Here is a 26,110-nt window from a genome sequence, read left to right on the forward strand (position 1 = left end):
CTGCCTGTCCCTTTCCTCCAGGGGGCCCACCACGCACGTTGATTGCCAAAATTCTTCACTTCAAAGATAGGGACAATATTCTTCACCTAGCGCTGGCATCTGGTGACTTTGGGTACAATGGCAAAAAAATCTCCGCCTTTCCGGACTTTCCTCAGGAGATCCAGAAAGATAGGGCCAAATTCAGAGATATTAAATCCAGGCTGAGAGAGCTAGATCTTAAATACTCCATGATGTATACCTCAAAATTGAGGATAGAGGTGGACGGTACAACAAAGTTTTTTTTCACCCCAGGAGAAGTTGCGAGCTGGTTAGATGGGGCATTTCCAAGTGGGAAACAATTGGCTCCTAAGTAAAGGGGGAATAAGGAGAAGGATTACAGACGAGAGGGGGTAGGGAGAGTATTAATACGTAAATCCTGAGAGTGATATCCCTCCCTTCTCCTGGATATGGTATAATTTTTTTTCTCTAGTATTATTACCTCTTACCTAGGTAAGTCTGATCACATATAATTTCCCCTATCCCTTTTACTATCACTTCAATTTCACACTAATGTGGTGCCATGGGGTGGTTCTGCTGGGCTGGCCTGGGGGGTCCTGTGCCCTGGACCTGTCTCAGAGTAGTGTTAGGGACTTGTCCTATTGAGGTAACCTGGACGTGGTGGACAAGCTGATAATAATGGCCATCATTATGCTAATAACCTCAGAAATGCAATATAGCAATGATGTAGGTCGGTGGGTAAGAACTGTCTGATTGGGACATCACCACCTTTTGCACCATCAGAATTGGGACTCCAGCTGAATAAGTATACAACCTCAATTGTCCAATTCACACCAATACTGTGTTAGAATTCTACTTCTAAATATATGACAGTTACTTGCCAGTTCATATTGTTCTTTACATTTTAATTTTTTTATATATTAAAAATTGTAACTACTACTATTGTAATACCCAATTGATTTTATTTGTTTATAGCAGCACTCCTCCACACCTTTTGGTGTGTTTTCTGTATTCAATCCACAATGCCTTTTCATTTTTTTTTCACATTTTTCTTATTTACATAAATTCCTGAAAACTGGATCTGTATAACAGTTAAAAGATATATTATTTTACTCAAAAATGTCAAAGCAGTGCAAAAGCCAGCAAAACAATTTTATTTTGATCCCACAAACTTGAATTGGATTGGACAGATCCAACTGGATGTCACTCAATCCAAATTAATGGTTTACCTGTGGCCCATTTCATTTAAAAAGCTCATCTAATGCCTGTACACATACACAGATTGTAATCAGCATCTCTACAGAATACTCAGTCCAGAATGGGGTTTTCACTATCTTGTTATATTCCCTCCAAAGTACAGTACAAGAGAAAGATGAGACTGGAGATATCCTGAGATGGAACTCATCCGTCTCTACACAGTTAATCGAGGTTTGGTTCCCAACATTAATAATAGTTTATTATTCCAATGTTTAACTTCATATTAGCAATGTTCAAGAAGTAAACACCTTTAGAATTAATATTTAAAACATTGTCATAAATAATACAAGCAACAAGCTCTCTGGCAATAAACTTCAGTGCATTACCATTTATTTCATTAAACAGTTTATAAATACTTATTGTTTACTGTCTGGCATTGGCAAAAACAAACTGACTAAGTGCCTGCTTCAAATTTGTTCTATATTGACTTTCACCTAACATGGTTCTTTTTTGTTCAATCTGAGCTATTTTACATTAATTTTAAAGTATAATGGAGATAATTTATCAAGGTCTTTCAGGGGGTTTATCAGCTTTAAAAATCCAGGAGCAGCCTTGCAATGCTTGTAAATTTTTAAATAGATTTATCAAGCTGGTTTAGTCACTTTGGTCACCTTGGGATAGCATTCATACAGTTGGCAGTTATAGAAAATGCTTGAAAAAAAGGCAAAAGATAAAAGTTTGGATTTTCGGAACAAATGTTATACAGCTGAAGAAACAAATATTATAGCTTAGAACAATAGCTCAAAACTGTGTGTGTTTATTCTAAGTAAACTTTATCTGCTAAGAGCAAATGTGCATTCATTTCTTGCATTAAATAACTTCTGTTGCTATAAATTATTGAGTGCCCTGATTAGCAGAGCCATCACTTTGTTAAGAAGTTCCCTTGTTTATGAAAAACGCATCATGGATAAATGTCTATGTGAACTATTTTCAACCACATTTTGTATATGCAGGACATTTGACCCTATAAAAAGACCAGCGCTGAAATCTGTCGATGCATTTTATCTTTGGATGTGATAAACATTGCAAACTGTATATTACTCATGCACAGATGTTTTGGTACTTAATGTATTATCTGGGCTCCCATGTTAAATGCACCCCAATTTTTTCATACCCCTACTATCCAACTACGCATGGAGTTGATTTTATATAGTGTCCCGAAGCGTGGCAAGGGGATGCGGTCTCATAAGAAAAATGGGAGCCCAGATATTACATAAGTACCAATGTTTTTACGGATCTTGCATGATAACATTGAATGTGACTTGTATACAGGGTGGATATAGTTACACAGGTGCACGAAAAGAACATTATTTACAATATGAACGTAACCCTGCTATGATTTTTACTATACCATTTAAATGTAATCATTTATTTTCTTTTTTTTTATGAAAACTGTTTTTATTGGAAATCAGATATACTTCACAATAGAGAGTGTGATAAGTGCCCTACACAATGCATTTGTTTTGTGCAGCAGGATAACACCACCCAACCACCCAACCACCCCACATTTGTAGGCAAACATAATAATAAAAGTGAGACAAGTCCTTGAAATTGGGTCTTTTCTGGTAGATATTCCGTTATGAAGCTTTCTGCGATTTTCAATTAAACTGATATGGCTGTGCATGAGCGGGAATGTTATTTACATAGTAGCTTATGGTGACTCAGGGGTAGATTTATTATTATGTCCGTCGCGATCGTTATTTATGCAGGTTCGCTTCACCACTTTATCGTGGTGAAGCTCCCCTGCAATTCGCACGAATGTATTAACTTTGTGGTGTACGTTATGGGAGTGCGTTATCCCCTGCTGACGGGGATACGCTTCCTCCCATAATGGATGCTGCGCTCCCGTTGCCTGTGTTATCTGTGCATGCGCCAGATACCTTTGTCTCGCGATGTGTACCCGGCGCATGCGCAGATTACACAGCCGGACGGCAGGGAGTCGGACGAGCAGGCGCCGTGAGTAGAAGGCGGCACTGCTCGTGACCTCAGATGCCGGCTACTCACTGAGGCAAACAATAAAGTTGGTTGAAAGGAACAAAAAAAAAATAGGCGACAACGAGGATTGCACCGCCAGATCATTCTGGCGTTAGGAACAGCATTGCCCAGTCGAAGAGAGGGGGTTAAAGAAGATTCATAAATTTGGTAGGACTCTTGAGCACTGTACTAAAACTAGTACATGCGCTAAGTCGCCGCCCCCGCACCGCCGACGTTAAAGTACCCGCATAGCGGGTTTAATACATGAGGGGAAGTGATAACCCCTGCTTTAGCGCACAGGATAGCGCATATGCCCCACAGTGCCGCATGATAAATCTACCCCTCAAAACCAGTGACAGCTCCAGGGGTGTGGCTGCAGCACAGTTCAAAATACAAATAGGCCAATCTGCCACCAACTGCCAATTCAAACTGACTCACTGGCAGTTGGTATGACTCCACTGAATTTTAATTGTTAACCTACTCAGGGGGCCTCCACATCTCAAATCAAATGCTGCACCAATCGCTTGATTTGTGGGAGCAGAAAGAAATTGCAGGGTGCCAGATCTGGACTGTGCAGTGGATGATCATGCTCCTTGATAGAATCATGAGCAGAAAATCAACCACTTGTTGGAGATTCTGTATAGATTTTTAGGGGACATTTCATCTGATGAATCCAGTGTCATTTGATGAAAAGATCTCCTCCAAATAGATGGAGAAACGCGTTAGTCTGTTCAAAAAATGACTTAATCTATTGCCACCTCCAATCTACAAGTACAAGCAAGGATTCCCCCTCATTGAGCCCATAGATGCCAACCATTACTACTAAGGAGAAGGATAAGAAAGGCATTTACATTTTCTCTGTCCCCTCCCATCCCTTCTGGTACAGCAGCACATAGCACCAGAAGAAAAGTGAAGGCTCAGGGGTTGAGTGTAGTGCTTATAAATGAGACTATCAATCGCAAAGCTTTCTTCCCCTCTGGTGACATCATCATAAGGGTGGACCATAGCGCAGAGCAAGATCAAATCGAATCAAAATAGAATGGAAATCGAACGCATTCGATTCGATCTTGATGCGCGGCACCGTGGTGTCAAAATCAAATAGGAAAATGGAGGCCTTGAAAAAGATCCCTAAGCGGATTGAAACGTGCTGGCAGAGCATGGACGTGGTCACCCTTATTTTATTCATTGGTTTGTGACACATCCAATATATTCAGGTCCTGGAGGATCATTTCATACGGGTCCCACTACCACAAGAGTTGTTTCTTTGCCTGTACTGCTGCAAACCGGCTAAAAAAACCAGAAGCCGGACAACAGACCTGTCCCACATGCTCAGCTGGAAGCTGGGACCAAGGCCCTTATTCTGGTTGGTGCGGTATTATCCGCGTGCGTTCGTGCCGCCGATGTTTTGTGTCTGCGCATGTGCAGAGGCGTCTCTGCGCATGTGCGAGCGGGGCGTACGGCGAAATCCTGCATGAAATGTGAACACTCCGAACAGGGGGTGGAGAGGGGCGTGAAGGGCTATTTGGGCTCATTACCATATGCATACGCCCCGCGTTTCGTGGGCGTTCCCATGCAAACGCTGGGCGTACGTATGGTAATGCGGCCGTGACGCACGTGTAGGGGGCGGACATACATACGCAGATACCAATATCCTTCATATACGTGAATGTGCATGCGAATATGCAAGTGTGATGTGGCCTTTTGCCTAACCTCCACTGCTAAGGCTTTTTTTCTGGTGTGGTGTGGGCGGTAATGTGATTGACTGCATGCGAATGGTAGCTCTGTGAATGTGTGCGTGCGAATATGCACACGAATGAGTCAACCAAAATCAGGCCCTTAGTTTCACTTTTACCAGTTGTGACAAGGAATCACATACTGTACACTGGATGGAAATAAAGTCTGGTTCTTTATTTGTAGCAGGTAGACAACATACCAGGTTAACAGCTTGGCAAATCTCAATTTAAAGCATTGCAGGTTTTCCACTAAACAAAACATAGACTTCTTAATGTATGTACACTCCAGAGATCCCTAGTGTAATCCCCACATTCCCTCAGCCTATTGCCCAGCCACTAAAAAGGCATTGGGAACCCTGACCCTCTGTTCTGAACAAACATATAACAGGAAACCACATGTGCTGTTAATTAGCCAAACTATGATTCACATCAGATTAAGAAAACCTGCACTGAATCTAATCAGTCCTGCTGCTGCTACTCTAAACTCTGGACTAGATAGTCCATATTCACTTAATGTGGAATTATGCTGTCCCTGCTATACCATGTAAAGGATATCTGCCATCATTTATCGTTTCACAATTGATAAATACAGAATTGCTATAGCTTAAAGATGGATTTTTGCATAATATCATATAGACATATATATCTTCTATATGGTATTATGTGACCGACTATTTTTTCTGTGTCTATCTTTTTGGTGAAATGTTATACAGTATGTGTATGAAATGTAATTAAGATCTTTTTAGTATTAATAAATATTGAGCCCTTTTGGTGATGTTTATTATCAATCTTTATGCTGTAGTAAAACTAAAGGTGCAAATACACTAGTGCGATATACATGCGATTTGGTCCCTATTTATGCGATTGCAGCGATCAATCATATAACAAGTGTCCAAATTGCATGTACTTGACATCAGGTTTGATGCGATGCATGCACCTGTGCACATCACATTGGAGCCTGCGAGTTGAACCGCAAGCTGTAGAGATCTGTTATATCGCAGCCAAGGCACGTAGGCTTGGCTGCCATAGCATGTGATATATCATAACATTGCTATGGGCTACATCCCATCTTCAATATAACTCTTATATAGTAAATTTACTCCTTACTCACATGTCCCAAAATTAAACCAGTTTTTCATTTGTTGCTTCTCTTAAATATGTTAACTAGTACCACATGAAAATACAGTATATGCAGATATAATTTAAGTGTCTGTTCAATAATAATGCATATGTAAGTAAAACAAACATATTTTCTCATAATATATTTATTTTTCATAAAAATGCTTACGGACCTACCAATATCGTCTATGCCTCTCTGTTACTGGTCCCTTGCCTTTGAATGGCATTGTGATAAACCTGGAAATGATGAGTTGCCTGGCAGCTGAGAATCACAGAGCTTTCTCATCATGAAGCAGATGAAGCATACTGGCTGATTACCCCGCAGATAAATATATGACAATGATGACCACTAATGATCACATTGTAATACAGCTTGCCTACAAGGGCCTATTTTTCAAAATAGGGAAAAATGCCCCAAAGACTTTCATTCCTGTATTGTGATTTTGTAAATTGTTTCAGTACAATTTATTCCTTTATGCCAGAATAGCTGCTCTGATAAGTTGCTCCTCTAAAAATCCTAACATAAAGTATTTGCAATATTTGGTTTTACTACCTTAATAAAAAGGATGTTACAAAGATTTGCTCCAATCACATAGAAACGTACTTACACATAATTATCTGCACTAGGGATAAATAAGCCCCTATGCAACACCAATCTCTCTCATTGGGTAAAGTGTGCAAAGAATTAGTTAATGGTGGTATCCAACTGACTTGCCAGGGACTATTGTATTAACCCAGTGGTGCCCAACCTTTTTCTCCCCTGTACCCCTTGATTAGGCTTCTCATTTATGAGTACCCCCTCCTCTCAATTTGAAATATCCACAGTACTTACGAGTGGAGTGGAAGTGAGTGGTATGCATGTCATTTTTCATGTCCTTATATTAAGGAGTAGCGGAGGATTAGTGTGCAGTCAGGAATGGGTTCCGCTTTGTCTGTCCGCTGACTGTTTACTGTCTCTGGGGTCCCGCTAATGCCTGTAAAATGAATGCTGTTACTTCCTCCACCCATGTCCATGTGGGGCAGAGGATCACTGATGTCTGAGGGCAGCGCGCATAGCTCCCGGTAGATTGCTGTTGGGCAAAAGTTTTAAGGAGATGCTAAAGTGATGCAACGTTCTTAACGGCAATTGAAGAATTCTTCTGCCAATTGGAGTCTTCTATTAACAAAATTATATTCAAGTCCCCCAACCAGTCTGCAGTTTACCCCTAGGGGTACACATGCCACAGGATGGGAACCGCTGTATTAACCCGATGAGGGTGCTTATCAGGAATTTGGTTTCACCTGCCTTAGGCAGGACTGAAAAAATCCCTGATAAGTGTCCAGTTTTTGTGCGATAAATACATAGATCCATGGCTTTTTTTTTGCATAAGGGTTAATTTATTAAATGAAACAAAGCCCTTTTTTCATATGGCAAATTACCAAGGCTCATAGTTAAGCCCACCCTAATATTAATAAAATAAACTCATGAGCTATCTCATTATTCAAAATTATTGTTACCAATATTACGTATAAAGGAAGCATATTTCTCAATTGTCCTGGTTTTTTTTTGCAGGAAAATCAATTTTTTATAGGACTTTCCCGATATCCCTGTCCCGCTATCCCTGACGCTGAGGCCGTGCTTAGCAGAGACATGGCAATGTCATGACCACACCCCCTTTCTCACAGGCCACAACCCTTATCAGGTGCAAAGTATCATGTTCCGTATTCTGGATGTTGGGATTTATAAGGAAGTGCTGTTAAACTATATTACGCAAAGCCTCCTTTACATGATGCATAGTATTTAATTGTAAACAAACTTTAAACTTCTAATATCAAACCAAACGTGTTATTAAATGTCAGCTTGTTCATATAAAGCTGTTAGAGGAAGAGAGGATTACATTTCTAAAATCTTAAATAAGATGGTTAGCTACAAGTTCTTTATTTCAAGACAGTACTTTTTTTAAAATAAGTTATACAGAGCCATAACTATCTATGCATATTATTATTTTTTTAATGATCTGTGAAATATTCCACTCAAAGAAACCACGTTGTAGATTATTTGGGTTGATCCTTTGCAAACATTACATTTGCTTTGTTAGCAAAATTATTATTATTTAAGCTTCTTTTGTAAAGAAATTGCTTCCAGAAGTCGTATTTAATACTGTATAAGTGTACAAAATGAATATATTTTTGCCCTTGTTTGCTATCTAAATGGCATTCGTATGATGTATGGTTATAAGTTGCTCAGAAAGTTATGAGAACATTTTCATTTACAGTCTTAGAAATATATATAGTATTTCTTATCTTGTACAATAGCTTTGCAGATTCAGTAAGAAGCTTTGTATTCATAGTGTTATAAATTTCCAATAAGAGACTTTTCCTCCTCCAAACTTGCCGTTGCTCCAACTAATTGAAATTTAGAACAACCTGGCTTCCAGTTTTAGCAATGGTAGAATTAAACATTGACAGAGTGCGGTGTCTATGATTTAATAGTTTGTGCAGCAAAGAAGCAAAGCCGTAGCTCATGAATATATTATATTGCACTATTTGTAACCTAATTCTTTTTTTCCCAATTCCTTGTAAAATTGATATTACATTTTCTTGCGGTCAATTACATTTTGATAGAATTACAATGTTTGCCTACACTCCTGAGAGCATGTATACATAATTTATGGACATGTGGGATGTGAATGAGTGCATGAGTGTGTTTATGTAATCACACAATGCCTCAAACGTAATGCAAACTTACTGTGAATATTCTTACACCGTGCCAGCCGACCATGGTATTGCACTACTGTACTTATTTTTCCTTTGGAATTTAATGATTAGTCTGTGACTACTCTATTTAAATGGGTTGCAATTAAAGGAACAAATCGAAAAATGATCAGAAGCTACCACTGCTGTGGTCACGGTTACTATTGCTCAAACAATTTGAATTGCTTGAGCAATTATCATAACTGGAAGCTGAAAATAATTTTCTGGGATGAATTGTCGGCATGTCAGCGCGATTGGGTCAACAAAAATGAAACCTCGGTGCACACTGAGTGATGTTAACGAAGGATGAAACAATAACTGTTCTTTCCTTCATTAGCAAATATATTTATTTTGTCGGTCACTAGCGATATTGCCAGGTTTGATGTGCAGCGCATTGACCTGAGGAAGTCGCTAGCAACCTTGAAGATGTCTTTAAATTTAAACATAACACAAGAGTAGATACAATATTAAATGAGCAGACAACTAAATATATGCATCTATTGCAGTAACTTTAGGTTCAGTGGCGGAACTTGTGAGTGGTTGGCCCAGATACAAAAATATAATTTGGGCCCCCTCCACTCCAAACCAAGTTTGCAATATGCCACACAGCAGTGGGCTCCTAAGTACTCAAGGGCACAGGTGCAATGCACCTGCTGCACCAATGGTAGTTCCGCCTCTTAGTTCATACTATGACTTTCCCTTAAGAACTATTTTAGGGCATGCATGCAAACCACCATAGGTAACTAGTTCAATAGGGCTTTTAGAGTTTGTTCACAGTTGAATAAATTATAGCTCTCTTAACACTTGTTGCCCGTGTTAACAGCTAGAAAGAAGATTACTGTACCTTAATGCTATCGTTCTGCTAAATAGTTGTGCAATTAGCACTACTCCTGATGAATATATTTTACTCCAGTAAGTCTGATGGCACTCCTTCAATGACAGCTCCTACAATATACAATGAGACTGTGTTCCTCTCTTTGATAAATGCAGCCCTTACTTCAGTACTGTGTGGCAGGGACCATCTCCGGTCGGCACTCCGCTGTCATTATCAATCTGGTAGTTGCCTCTGGAGCTGGACACCTCTGTACTCTGCACCCAGACATGGATAACTGGCCAGCTTTTCCACTCATGGGCACCAGAAGAACATCTCACGTGTGATCTGTTAGTAATGACGCACGTCTCTTTCTGCTGGAGAGTGATAAACAACCAGCCAATCAGCTCCTACCTGTTATTTTTCAAATCTAGCCTGTGCCATTGCAGTTAGGAGCTGATTGGCTGGTAGTTTATCACCCTCCATTTTATCACTTTTTGAAGCTTGATACATCTGACCATTAGTGAAGTGCCACAGGGGGCCCTGGCAAATTCTATGGACATACTTTATATACATGTTCGTAGAATTTAAAGGTATTCAATCCAAGTTATACAGGGTCTAAAAATGTCTCTGCTGAATGCAGGATAGTGATAAGTTACATGTACTCTGTATAATACCATAAACTGCGTAATTACATTGTATCAGACTTTAATGTAACATGATCCTTATTTCTATTTTTTGTTAACTAAATGTTAGCTTATGGCAGGGGTGTCCAAACTTTTTGCGACAAGGGCCAGTTTTGGTGAGGTGAAAATGTGGGAGGCCGACCATTCAGCCTGACATTTTTTGAATCATTAATCACATCAGAATGGTCCCCCACTCTGCCCCATTCACTTTATGTCCCCCTGCCTGCCCCTTCACTGTATATTCCCTAGACTCCCCCCTTCTCTGTATTTCCTCCAGCCTGCCCTCATTCACTGTATGTCCCCCACTCTGCCCCCTTCACTGTATATTCCCCTGCCTGACCATCTTTCTCTGTATGTCCCCCAGCCTGCTCCTCCTTCACTGTATTTTCCCCACTCTGCACCCATTCACTCTGTCCCCCCTTCTTTGAATGTCCATCGCTGCCACCATTCACTGTATGTCCCAAAGCCTGACCCTCCATTCACTCTATGTCCCAAAGCCTCACCCTCCTTCACTGTATGTCCCCCAATCTGCCCCCATTCACCGTATGACTCCCATTCACTATGTCCCACAGCCTGCCCCCCTTTTCTAAATGTCCATCACTGCCTCCATTCACTGTATGTCCCCCACTCTGCCCTCATTGACTGTATGTCCCCTGCCTGCCCCCTCCCTTCTCTGTATGTTTCCCAGCCCCTTGTGTGAGCCAGAGGATGGAGAGGCAAAGCAGGAACTGCAAGGACAGGATATGCTTGGGCTCCCACCAGGGGCGGATTGGCCCACCGGGAAACCGGGCTGTTTCCCGGTGGGCCGGCATATTTTTAGGGTAAAGGGCCGCCCTGCCTCCTTAACAGGGCCGGCCGCGGCATCTCTGTGCATTTTGCCCTGTTTAAAGATGGCCGCGGCCGGCCTCAAAGTGTTCCACAGTCAAAATGGCCGCGGGAGGGCTGGTGCGCATGCGCGCGCGCACGTAGCTACTCCCGCGGTCCAGACAGAGACAGGCTTCCTGCTCTGGCTTTGCCCACGTGATCCAGCCATCCCAGCAGCGCGCAGGATTGCTGCTGGGCTGGATCCGATGGGCGGCAGCAGCACAGTACCCAGCGCACGCAGAGGAGCACCCAGGTCCCAGGTTAAAAACAAGCTCTGGAAGAATTTATATTTAAGTGTATATGTATATATATATATATATATATATATATATATATATATATATATATATATATATATGTGTATATATATGTATGTATATATGTGTGTATATATATATATATATATATATATATATATATATAGTATATATATATACTATATATATATATATATATATATATATATATACTATACATATATTTATATATATATATATATACTATACATATTTATATATTTATATATATATATATATATTTTAGATATATATATATTTATATGGTTTTATCGGGATCCCGGGATTTGGCCCCCAAATGCGCAGTCTAATGCCGGGCAGCGTCTGAGCACACACTCAGGCACTCCCCGGCTTCTCCCATACGCGGCAGAGCAGCGTAAAATGGTCGACAGTCAGTAGGTCGACACTATTGGGTCGACATGCTAGAAGGTCGACAGGTGTCTAGGTCAACATGGCAGAAGGTCGTCATGAGTCTAGTTTGACAGGGGACAAGGTCGACAGCTGTCTAAGTTGACAAATGCGTTAGGTCGACATGGGTTAGGTCTACATGGGATTTTTCACAGTTTTTTGAGCTGACATGTGCCGACAGGTGGTATTTCATGCCCTACCATCCACCAGGGCATGGTGGGTGAATAAAAAACACAGTGACCAAAGCATGGCAAGTGCAGCAAGCCATTTGACGGGACGTGGTGCACTTAAAACAGTGTCCGTGTCGACTGTGTCGACATTCGGGTAAAAAAAAACAAGTGAAAAACCCCATATCGACCTTAGCCACGTCGACCTAGACACCTGTCGACCGTGTCCCCTGTCGACCTAGACTCATGTCGACCTTCTGCCATGTTGACCTAGACACCTGTCGACCCAACAGTGTCGACCTAAGGACTGTTGACCACCTGCACAGTATACATTGGGTTAAAAAAGTCTCCTCTCTGCTCTTTACTTCCTGCCTGTGCCTGGTGAGATCAGCGGCGGATTGGCCCACCGGGAAACAGGGCCGTTTCCCGGTGGGCCGGCACATTTTAATAGGGAAGCGGCCGCCCACCCTCCTAACAGGGCCGGCTGCGGCATCTCCGTGCCGGGCCGCGGCACTGTGCTCTGATTGAAGATGGCCGCGGCAAGCCTCAAGTCCTCCCACAGTTAAAATGGCCACGGGAGTGCTGGTGCGCATGCGCGGTCGCACACAGCTGCTCCCGCGGTCCGTTGAAAGCCTGGCTGCGCTGCCCACGTGATCAACCATCCCAGCAGCAGCACGCAGGACTGTTTTCCGCGCTGCGCTGGATGGATCTGTTGGGCGGCGGCAGGAGCATCGAGCAGGGAGAAGCCAGCACGCAGAGGCAGAGGCCGGAGGGAGCACAAAATAAACAGCAGCCGGGGACTGTCTGACAGGCGGCCACAGGAGGAGGGTAAAAACAAGGCACTGGTGCTGGCAGAATTAATAATTTGTGGCCTCAGTATATATATATATTTATATATATATATATATATATTTATATTTATTTATTTATACATATATATATATATTTTTTTTCATCTCCATAGTAACCGGACTCCTGCATTCTGATCAGTACTGTGATGCATTTCCTGTGACTCGTCTTCTGGAGAAAGCCTGCTGAGAGAGGGGCTGCGCTGAGCGGAGGTCAGGTGAGAGCGACTTCCGCCGGCGTCTGCGTGCACAGTGAGGCTGACTGCCGGTTTTTTCAATGGCGGACGGAGATCTGCATGCACAGACTTTCTGTCAGGTACAGGGTTAACCGGAGGGTGGGTGGGAGGGCGGGATTTTTGTGGTGTATATATATATGTCTTTTGCGTATTGTATTGTTTGAGTCCCTGATGACGGGGTAGATACCTCGTAACGGCGTAGGACCGTCAATAAAAGTTTTTTGCATTTATTGGAGAGTGAAAGTCTGTCGGAGTGATATATATATATATATATATATATATATATATATATATATATATATATATATCAGGCTTGTATTTCCCTTGTGAGGAAAAGAAATCTGCACACCACAATGCATAAAACGTTTTCAATGCATTTTTATGAAAAAAATACTCAGCATGAGAGATTGTAAACACATGGCTGTATATTGCATAAAAATATTGGGGTACTTATCCAAACCGGGTAAGTGACAAAGTGCCCGTGGATCCCCATTCTGGTCCCTTCACCATCAGGCTCAACAGGCTGTTTCGGTGGGACAACCACCTTCGTCAGGAGCACATTGAATACTGAATACAAGCCATCTAAATAGGACAAAAAGCCCGCCAAAACGCACAAAACAAAGCTCACCTGTGTGATACACCTGCACCTCATAAGCTGCGTAGCGTCACTCCGTTAGATACCAGTGGAACGCAAGCCGAGCGGGCCGTGACACGCACGGACTTCCGCTTCCGGCATCGGCACAGAACAATGCAATCCAGCGCTCCTGTCTGATCACACAGGACAGCCGGGCGGACCGTGACACGCACGGACTTCCGCTTCCGGTGTCTCGTACAGTTACACAAGAACGGCGGATCTCAGTCTGATAATTGTGACTCTACACGGCGAGAGAGCATCAGCGCTAGGACCACAATAATTCATCCCCACGCTGCGCTCAATCTCTGAAACCACTCACTATTATATGATGCGCTGGGACACAGGATCCATAGCCATGGAACGCACAGCCATGTTTCCTATATCAACCAATTGCGCACTATGATTCCGAGTCACATGATCACTGAAGTCATGCGCACATGGGTTTAACCCAGTGAAACGCACAGCCATATTTACTGTGTCTAGTAAGTAGATCATAGACTAGGATATACTGGAATAACATTGTGTCAAAATGCCGTACAAAAAAGCGCAGACAGATGAAAAAGGTACATCTTGTTAAGATAATAACAGGGCTATTGTCTAGTACGGAATGGAGGGCCCCCTGTCACATCCACACCCTAAAGTGACACCACCATCAAAAAATGTGACTTGATACAAAAGTAATATTTAAAGAAAAAAATACAAATATACAAATAAATATAAATGTATGCACAATACACTTATCATAGCGAATAAAGTAGACAGTGTATATAGGATTCAAGGAGAAAAGTAGGGAGATCAAGGAAAAGCAGATTCATAAGAGAATACACAGAATCAATAATATTAACACTTAATAGATACATATTGTTATTTATGAGCAACCTTATATGCAATCGTACGATCTGCATATCAAGGTCTAGCGAGCAGTCCCATCAAAGGAAGACATTCATATTTATTTCCTCATTTAATCCGGACGGACTGAGGGTACCCAGATTGTAAATAAATTCACTCTCCTTACGGAGCAAAGTTAAGTGACGGTCTCCGCCCCTTTTAGGACTCTTGACGTGATGTAATGGCATGAACTTAAAGTCCTTCATAGTATGTTTGGCGTCAAAGAAATGTCTGGCGACCGGAGGGGTCGATGGATCTCTGATGGTCATAGCCTTTTTAATGGATGATCGGTGCATATTGATGCGTTCTTTTAACATTCGGATTGTTTTCCCTATGTACAACATTGGACAGGGGCACATAATAATGTACACAATGAACTTGCTGTCACAGGTCATTCGTTGCTGTAATTTATGTTCGCGACCAGTGGCTGGATGTACAAAGTTCTCACCAGTAGATAGATATTGACAATTAACACAGCCACTGCATCTAAATGCCCCAGGTTTCGCACTTAGCCAGTTAGTTTGTTTAGGAGAAAAACTGATGTCTGAGAATGTGATTTCATCCTTGAAGTTACTACTTCGCTTATAGGCAAATAGCGGCCTGTCATGACAAAAATGACCCATAACCGGGTCTGTTTGCAATATATGCCAGTGTTTTAAAATGACCTCTCTCAATTTAGGTGATGCAATTGAATAAGTGGTTGGCAAAATCATCCGGTTGAGGGTTCTGTCCTTTTTGCTCTGGTCCAACAATTCATTTCTGTCCAATAATAAGCATCTCTTTATTGAATCATCCACTTCGTGTCGGCTGTATCCCCTCATAATGAATTCATCACCCATCGATCTCAGTGCTGCGGGTAATTTGTTCGTGTCAGAAGTTAATCTAACCACACGCAATAACTGCGAATATGGAAGACCACGCTTAAGTGGTAATGGATGAAAGCTCTCCGCTCTAAGCACTGAATTAATGTCCGTCTGTTTCCTGAACATTGAGGTTTCAAATTTATTATCAATGATCTGGACGTTCACGTCCAGAAAACTGATATTCGAGGGACTGCTCGCATACGTGAACCTAATGGTGCCCGGTATCAAATTAATATGTGTTATAAATGAATCCAATTTTTCAGGTCCCCCCGACCATAAAAAGAAAATATCATCAATAAAACGAACATAAGATGAAATGTAAGGTGAAAAAGTTCTATTGTTAAGAAGATGTGTAGTTTCATAATAATGCATAAATAAATTAGCGTAGGCCGGGGCCATATTGGACCCCATGGCCGTCCCCTGTAGCTGCAGATAAAATGAATTATTGAATAAAAAATAATTCTTATGCAAAATGAACTCAATCAATAACAAAAAAAACTCAATCGGGGGGCCTGTATAAACTGGATTCATAGTAATGACCTTCCTAATAGCCTCCAGTCCGTCATTATGACTAATATTCGTGTATAAGCTATTAATATCACACGTAACCAGAAGGCAGTTGGAAGGTACAGATTCAAGTTTCCTGATTCTTGTCAAAAAGTCCGTAGTATCTTTCAAAATATTATCAATACTAAAGACTAATGACTGTAAAAAGTAATCGACAAATTGGGATAGGTTCTGACAAAGGGAGTTACGAGATGATATAATGGGCCTCCCCGGTGGTCTATGGAGGGACTTGTGTATTTTTGGAAGTATATATAACAATGGGGTGACTGGAAATGGCTGTTGTAGAAATTCAAATGTCGTCTCGTCTATCCAGTCATTAGTCAACCCCATTGTCAATATACTCTCGAGTTCCCTACTGTACCCCGTAGTGGGATCATATCTCAATGTTTTGTAACAATCAATATCGGCCAGTTGACGTTTGACCTCATCCACATAATCACACATATTGAGGACTACCACCCCTCCGCCTTTATCGGCGGCACGTATAATGATCTTGTTGTTAGTTTTAAGGGCTTTGATGGCCGCTCTTTCATCAGGGGTTATGTTGGAATAGGAAATTTTCTGTTTAGAGACAAAGGGTATAAAGTCATGTCTGACTAGTCTCATAAAGGTAGCTATCGAGGCGTTATTGCACGGTGGGTCAAACACACTCTTCTTTTTAAAGATTTTAATATCAGTATTAGTGTTATCCTGTTTGTAAAAATAATCTTTAAGCTTAAGTTGCCTCTGGAATTTATGAAGTTCGACCTCATAATCAAAGGCTTTCTGTCTGTGGGTCTGTACAAAAGACAGACCCCTAGACAGTACCTGTGTTTCTACAGAAGACAGTACATAATCAGAAATGTTAAAGACCGTTATTTCCCCCGTGGCTGGGGGTAACGGAATGGTTGATCCCCTTTTGCGCTTCCCCCGCCTACATTTTTTCCTCTTTGTCTGCCCCTGTGATAACCGCCCTCTTTTAAAAAATTACTAGAGGTTGCAGAGGATTGGTCCGAATCCGATGTCTGGGATTCGATATTAGTATAGGGTCTAGTGGCCCTCCTCCTGCCCCCTGGGCGTGGTTTCCATGTCCGTGTGTTAGTTTGTGAAAAAACCCATGGGTACACTCGGACCTCTTTATAGTCCTCACGAACCTTTTTATATTTATTTTTTTTGAAGGACAATAGTTCCTCATTAAATAAATTCACAGCGGTCTCAATTTTATTTAACCAATCTGTCGCGGTATCTCTTTTAAGGATCTCTAATCCCTGTTTCTCACACTCACTGATCTCCTTTTCCAATATAGCTATGTCACTATTGACCTGTTGTATCACGAGCACCATTAGGTCCAAGCTGCATTGGTTTAATATGTGACACCATTGCTTGCAAAATTCTTTGTTATTCCTGCCCAAAGTGGGCTGATTCTTAATTCTGAACCCTCTTGGGATAAGTTTCTCTCGATGGTATTGAGATAACGTAAGTCCATGGAGATTGAGTTCTACCAATCTCTTTCTCATTTTCATGAGATCATCATGGATCTCCTGAGGACTGTCCACATCAAAGTGAAGAGAGTCAGTATTGGAAAACAGAATTTGCTTGATGTCCTTTTCCAAGAACCGTTTGGTGCCCGCTAGGTCATTCGCATCTAAATCCATAATTAGTGCACAAAAATGATGATAGACACAAAAAAATGTGAAAAATATAAAAAAATGAAAAAACTTGGAAGACTTGAAAATTTTGTTAACTTGTTTAGATATTATCATTTGCAGGTGCTGGCTCCACATAAAGTAGTATTACAAATGGAAGAAGAAAAACCGCACACCACTTACATGGATAGTGGGCGGGTGCTAGATCCCATATAACTTAATTACATCAGGCTTGTATTTCCCTTGTGAGGAAAAGAAATCTGCACACCACAATGCATAAAACGTTTTCAATGCATTTTTATGAAAAAAATACTCAGCATGAGAGATTGTAAACACATGGCTGTATATTGCATAAAAATATTGGGGTACTTATCCAAACCGGGTAAGTGACAAAGTGCCCGTGGATCCCCATTCTGGTCCCTTCACCATCAGGCTCAACAGGCTGTTTCGGTGGGACAACCACCTTCGTCAGGAGCACATTGAATACTGAATACAAGCCATCTAAATAGGACAATAGTGAGTGGTTTCAGAGATTGAGCGCAGCGTGGGGATGACTTATTGTGGTCCTAGCGCTGATGCAATTCTCTCTGCACAAGTTACATCTGCCCCACCCGCAGTGCACATGGTTTTGTCCATCTAAGACGGATTTTGTCAGAAAGAATGAACTAGAATAACCCCCTTGGTACCTTGTGAGGGTGGAATATAGAACCCATCAAAGTTATTACCGGAAAAAAGCCTACACCCACCTGGCATTCTACTTACTGTGCACGCCAGGTTTTCTTTTTTGTCTATTGCTGGATTACTTATATCTTCTGTATTATGTACATTGTTTTTGATGTCTGTAAAGCACCATTAAGAAAGTGTACTATTTAAATAAAATTATTATTATTATTATTATTATTATTAATAATAAATTCTTATAAAAATGTAACTGTCAGCCACAAAAAATGATGAAAGTATGTATCCAATGATTTGTACCCATAACCCGAGCGCTTAGTCCACTCACAGTTATGCTGGGTACACACCAATACGATTTGGATTGGATGCAAATCGTATGTAAATTGCGCTATCCGATTTTCATACGATTTGCATACGATCTGATCCTATCTGTATTAAGATTAATGGATCTTTTACGGATTGATTCGGATCCAATTCAGATCTAACCAAAGGATTTTGACCCAATCTGCATCCAATCTACATCCAATTGGTCTGAATTGGATCCAGAATGATGGGATTGTGCCCAAATCGTTTTGGGGTGTACCCAGCATTATGCTAGCATCATTTTGAATAGTAAAGTGCTTTGCAAATCCTAATAAAAACTCATGTAGTACTGTAAAATGCACAAGAGTTCTATTATTTAGTATTTAATACTATTTTTAACAAATATTTGCACCCCTATAATTAAATGACAATTTTAATCAAAAGTACATTTTAAACATTAACTATAAACAGTTTGCATCAGTGTGGACCTGGCACCATGTATTACATCTCTATACAGAATTAATTCCCATAAAGTTTACTTAGCAGAATAAAGCTCTTTTTGCCCAATATATTTTTTATGAATTATGACTGTGAACTGTCAAACGTCTCCAGTTGAAATAAATGCAATCAATCACAGCAACATGTCATTTCCCACACCACATGTACACTGCAGCCTGCTTTCTAATTACAGCCATACTTGCTGCACAAAGATCTACCACTTAAAGGCCCTTATTCTGGTTGGTGCGGCCAGAGCCGCACACGGGGCTCCGGCCGCACAAACCAATCCCCGCCCACCCTACGGATCGCCACGGCCGTCCGTACACGGACGGCTGGCGATCCGCATAAAAATGGTGGAGGCGTACGCATCCACCATGGTGGGAGCTGCCCCCTGCATTCGATGGTCGTCGACCATCGAAGGCAGGTCCGCACGCCCCGGCAGCTCCCGCAAGCTGAGACCACACGGACAATCGTCCGTGTGGTAGCTTGTATGGGGGCTGAAAGCTGACATCCGGCGACATCAGCTTTCCGCCCCCATGAGTTGCGTCATGCCCTCATTACCATGCATACACCCCGCGTTTGCATGGGAACGCCCATGAAACGCGGGGCGTACACATAGGGAAATGAGGGCATGAAGCCTCTCACGCCCCTATACGCCCCCTTTGCGGCGGACGAAATACGTCTGCGGCGAAGGGGGCTGCACATGCGCAGATTGACCTCTGCGCATGTGCAGAGTAAAAACATCGGCGGTACGGCCGCACGCGGGCCGTACCGCACGAACCAGAATAAGGGCCTTGGTTACACCATCTCAGGAGGAGTCCAGATTCAGTTTTTCCTTTAATTACATAGAACTGCGTAAAAATTTTAACCTAAAAAAGTAGAAAACTTTCAGAAACTACAGACTGTTTTCCAACTATTGTAAACCCTTGGGTAACCGTAAAACCAAAGTAATATCTGATCCTCTCAACAGGTGTTTCCTGTTATAAATCATCTGAATGTACTGTATGAGACAATTGTATTATATTACAGTTACTGTATATAAATGACCAAATATACATTTTATAAGTTGATCGTAATGTTTTAGGAATATATTATTTGTGAGAATTATAGTAATATCAAAAATAAAGTATCTAGGTCATTAGGTTGATATGGTAAAAAGGTCAACACCAGCAAGAGGTTGGCATCACACATCCTACGCTAAAATGCTTGGCAAGACTGCATTTTCCCAGACACTCCCAGCATTTTTTTTTACTGGGAGTATTGCATCATATTGAGAGCCATATAGAGACACAGTGCAATTTGAACTACATACAATGTGTTTTGAACTTAAAAGTTCAAATCACATGTGACCATCACACTGTGTATGGGCACCACTCTGAATCTCCATATGAATTGCTACAATGTAGTGGCCATGACTTTTTTCCATGTCAAGTTGCATTTTATTTCATATACTGTACATATGAAAAAGTAGGAAGGATCGACCAGAATCCGAAATGCATTAAACGTGGCTCTGCTTTGCATTACCCATTCGCTGTCACCTCACTTACCAGGATGTCCCTTTTGCTGTATCTGGAACTGCAGGACTTATTCCATCCCTGAGATTTGGACGTGTGAGCAGCTTTTCCCGGGTTATCTTGTGTTTTTATGTTGTTATCATTGTCTTATTTTGTGAGTGCATTTTATTAAATTCATGCCATGTTTTATTAAATGATCTGCACTATTGTTTGTTTCCTTGCACTCCCATTCCTATGCATAGGGAGTCTGTTTTTTTCAGATTGTGACTATAAGGAATTAATTGGATGACCATGTATGGAACTTGCTCCTCCAAAATAAAAGGACAGTATATTTTCATTTTATTTAGTATATTTGGGTACTTCTTAGCGCTCTGGTGTATTTATGTGTTTTGTTTCACTATATACTGTACATACTCTCTCGCACACAGATGCACAAATTAAGCTTCTATGCACTAGAGATGTGCAAGTTCGGATTGGGGGAATCCAGACACCCCCGTACACCCCCCAATCCGAACTCCTTTCCCAGCCTGTTTAGGAATTGCTGCCCAGACTCAGAGCGTGGGTCTCCAAACCTCAAGAGATCCTGCCATCCTTTAAAGAGGCGGGTGGCCGGATGAGAGTGAAAAGGCAGCGCTTCCTGGCCGCCTGCCGGTCTGCAGGCCCACCCGCCATTCCGCTGTCCAGTACAGTGGTAGTGCTGTATAGTCCAGTCAAGTGAAAGTGCCATATAGTCCAGTCCAGTGATGGGCAGCCTGGGCAGAAAACAAAAAAACTTACTCTTTGGTCTGCATGACTGACTCCTCTCCTATTCGATATTCCTCCGGAGGATTTTACAGTACTATGCCTACTGCTAACGATGCTGCTGTTGCTGATGGGTGTCTTTCATCATCCCAGAGGGGAAGTTGGAACACCACTACTTATTTCACTAAGCAATTTACCATTCCAACAGCTGTTTGCAATGAGGACGAAGTGCAACAGCAGTCATCCTATGGCAAAGCAGATAACTCAGGCCTTGACAGCTACTGTATGTTGTTGTTTGATGTGTGTCCGGTGTCCGCAATTGGTGGAGTGGAATTTAGACGATTGATGGCGATATTGTGTCTCTGTATCGAATTCCGTCTAGATTCTACTTCAGTAGGCAGGTGATAACAGGATGTACAGTACAGAGACATTCAAAAAAGTGTCAGTGTCCTGAAAAAAGCAGTTGTACCCACTGTCCACTTAACCACGTACATGTGGACCAATGGTACAGGGCAAATATTAGGGCTTGGGTATCTGGTGTTCCTGGTTGTGGCAGCAGTGAGCCAGTGGAAGGGTCAGGGAAGACTTGATGTATGGACAGTTCATTGAACACAGCTGTGATGGGTAGTGCTGGTGAAATTTAGACTGTGTCTGCCTGGGAGTCATGGACTGAGTGGTCTTCGGGAACTGTCGATGGTGTTTGCTTGGGAGTTGTGGACTGCATTGGCTTATGAGCCGGAGAGATGTCGATGACCTGGGAGCTGGAGGGTTGTCATCAGCCTGGGAGCTGGAGGGATGTTGACGGTGTGGGAACCGAGAGGGATGTTGATGGCCTTGGACCCGAGAAGGATGTCGATGGCTTAGAAGCTGAGATGGGAATGGCCTGGGAGCCGACAACAGACTGTGTAGACTTGAGAGTCAATGCCTGTATCGACTAGGGAGTGAATGATGGTAGATGGCTTTGGGAGTCAATAATGATCTTTGCTGGTGTAAGCTTGAAAGCAACGACCTCTTCTCCAGGAAGCTATGGATGTTATTAGCTGGAAGGATAACCTGGCAGAATTTAATGGTTAACCAGGGAGCTCTTGTATAATAATCTTCAGCAGCAGATCACAGATGCACTTCACAGTCTATAACGCTGACTTCTGGGGAGTACTCAGGGATCAGCTGTTGTTGTTCAAGGCAAGGAGGAAGTGCCAGAGACCTGACCTATATCACCCTGCCTGTCTGTGAGTGGCTGCAAGTCGCAGAATCAATTACGCCAGGAAGTACCTGTGCACACCTTGATCACATGATGAAGTGCACAGGTCAGAGTAACAAAGTCACAGGGAAATCATTGGAGGAATCTGACTGCAAGTGTCATGGTGGCACCCATGAAGCGTGGGACAAGTTTGCGATCAGCTTGGGACACTGACTAGGAACCAGAAAATCATCATGCACATCTTGCCACAGAGAATGTCTAGGGACAGTGCTGAACAGGGACTTGCATTGCAGGATACACCAGTGAGCAGGTAAGAGATGGACACAGATGCGGATGTGCGCCATGATTTCTGACATCAAACTATGGACTCTATGGGCAGTATTCAATGAGAAAAGTTCTCCGTGTTTTATGGAGAATTTGTGCTTTGTTCGCCTTGGACGGAGCATTTTGCTCTCCAAAAGCGAGCAACCCTATTCAATGTGAAATATTCTCTGTCTTTCTAAGTGATTTTCTTCGTCTCTCTCCGTGTAGCAATTCTCCATCTTTTGATGGAGAGCTGGAATGTAAACTTTTAAACTAAAAGGGTTTTTTTTTTAATTTTGGTGTCAAAAAATCAGTTTTTTTTTCCTGTGAAGGGGCATGTTATTTTTATTCATGTGCTTATAGCACATGAATATATATTTAATTTAAAAAAAATATATTTTTTTTAATTTTTTTTTTTTTTTTACACAGTGCAGCCAGCAGGGGGCCGGAGCGCTCGCACCGCTCATTAGATATTCATATATTCACTGCACCTGATCGTTAATATGCACGATCGGGTACAGGGAATACTGGGTCCCCCGCTGGCTATAGGGGGGGGGGGCAGCCTATGCTGCCTGGGTCCAGGGGAGCCCCCCTACCCTCCACATTCCTCTGGAGCAGCCAGGGAGACTTTAATCTCTCTGGCTGCTTCCGCCCCCCGGCTCCCTGAAAGCTCCCTGCCGCGGACGCTCGTCCGCTGCAGGGGTTAAGACTCGCTGCGAGTGGCGGCTAGCATCAGCCACATTGAATAGTGGGAGCAGGAGGCTCCGGAACACGGAGAATCTCCGCTAAAACACGGAGAGTGCATGGAGAGCGAAATAAAATGCTCTCCATGCACGGAGAACTTTCACATTGAATACTGCCCTATGACTGTGACAGACCACTGGGTAGATGCCTCACCTTACTCAGCAGCACCATCTCCGAAGCACCAGCTCCTTCCAAGGCAGGCTACGCTGTATATCACCAGTTTCAGTAAGAGGCACAACACCAACAACCTCTTAGAGAAACTGAAGGAAATCATCGCGCAATGGCTTAGCCCACTGCCTCCAGGGAAGATCTGAGGCCTGTAATTCTTGCATGGATCATAGGATGATGTTTTGCCGCTATTCTCTCTCTTATGGTGTGTACACATGGTAGCTTTGCCGTGCGATGCGAGTCCCGATCGGGACTCGCATCGCACGGCATGCAGTCAGTGGCACAATTTAGACTATACAGACAGATCTGCACTATATAGTCTTGCCTGCCCTCTCTATCTGACTGCCGACTTGCACTCACACGGGAGCGCGCATCGGCAGCGCATCAAGCTCGCAAGCCCTAAAAAAGCATGCGATCTGCATGCAATACGGCTTCCGATGTTCACTATATCAGCAACATCGGAAGCCATATCGCCCCGTGTGTACACACTATTAGTTTAGCCAGCCAGCTTGCTGCAGCCTTTGACCAATGTGCCAATATTGGAGAACAATATTGAGAGTTGCAAGGTAGTATAAATTAACTGGAATATAATGTTTTTAACGCTAATATTGTTGGAACAAAATAGGTCGAAATAACATGATTTTAGCTGTTTTTATCAATTTTCAAAAAATCTAGAACAAATCCGAATCTGACCCAAAACATTTTGGAGTTTTGCCAAAAGCAAAACAAAACACTAAGGTGGTTTTGTCAAAACCGAAGCACAAGGGTTGCACACACCTCTAGCAACAAATGACCCTTATGCAAAATACACACTGATGGTTATGACGGTTGGCAGTGCTTTTTTAGTATAAAAAAAGCTACCGGAACTCACCTAAGGTTACAAGATGTACTGTATAGTAGCTCTTACACACTAGAGGTGTGCTTATTTTATTTAATTCTGATATTATGAAAATTAATTTATCCTGTTTCTTGAACTACTTAAAAAAATTCAAATAAGACCAAAAATATGGAGTACAGCACTATATAAACACTGGCAATCGACAAATAAAATAGATTGAAAATCAAAAAGCTCTCCCACTAATAGTAGTACTATAATTAGTGTGGCTGTAATGGTCTTTTATATAATACAGTATTTGCAAATGGTCAGCAATACAAACACAAAATACAAATGTTTGTATTTATTTAAACTTAATTGATAGTTTTGTATTTTACCTGTTAAGTGTAAATAGGTGTTTATATGACACTTCAGTAAAGTACCTTATTGAGTATGATTTCGGTTCTGTAACATTAGAATTTACTACAAACAATGTAAAGTAACATCTCCTGGCATGGGTGTGGTACGATTAGGTGGCTGTTGGGATCCTGACGGTCAGTATACCGATATCAGAATCCCGGCTGCCATTACTCTGACAAGGAGGAGTGCAAAAGAGCCCCTTGTGGTCTTGCCACACTGTGGGCTCAGCGGCTCGCTTCGCTCATCACAAGTTCTATTCTCCCTCCTTGGGGGTCGTGGACCCCACGAGAAAGAGTAGCCCCTGTTAGTTGGGATCCCGACTGTCAGGCAAGTGTAGGTTAAAGGACAAGGATTTTATAGGGAGAAGAGAGATTAGATGCTATACAACTAGTTGTGGCACCATATGTGGGGCTGCAGTCCACTACTCAATAGGGAGGCCACACCAACTGGCAACCCAAACACTGCCAAACATCCCCAGTCGTGGCTCTTGGGCAATTAGTGTGATTCCCCTATTTGAATATTGGACTGCGTTTCAGGCCCAACTCTGGAGCCACCATTGTATACTACTGTTTTCCTCTGGTGTTAATATGGCATATATACTATCATTTACTACTGACACAGAACATTTTATACCTGCATTTTAGACATTTTTTGGACATCACTAAAGATACAACCACAACTGCTGGCTTTCTAACACTGCTACAGCTACCAAAGCATAGCCAAAGCAATACCTTCCAACACTGACTAATGCTAAAGCGGGATAGGGAGGAGGTTTGCCTTATCAAAGCAGTCATTGTCATGCATCTGGTCATTGGCTTGGCCATGCACTGCTCAACGTTTTTTAACAAAACAACAAAGGTTTCATCATGTTTTATGGAAATGCTTTCCAAAATCGGAAAAGTATAACTTGCCCTTTAACTGAACAATGTAAGGAGGGTACTAGACTAATGTATTCTATATAACTGTAGCCATTAAGTATAATACTATATATTTTTTGCTTACAGTTTTATTACAGTTTTT

This window comes from Crinia signifera, chromosome 4 (genome assembly GCF_055691185.1).
Source record: "Crinia signifera chromosome 4, ASM5569118v1, whole genome shotgun sequence".
Classification (NCBI taxonomy): domain Eukaryota; kingdom Metazoa; phylum Chordata; class Amphibia; order Anura; family Myobatrachidae; genus Crinia; species Crinia signifera.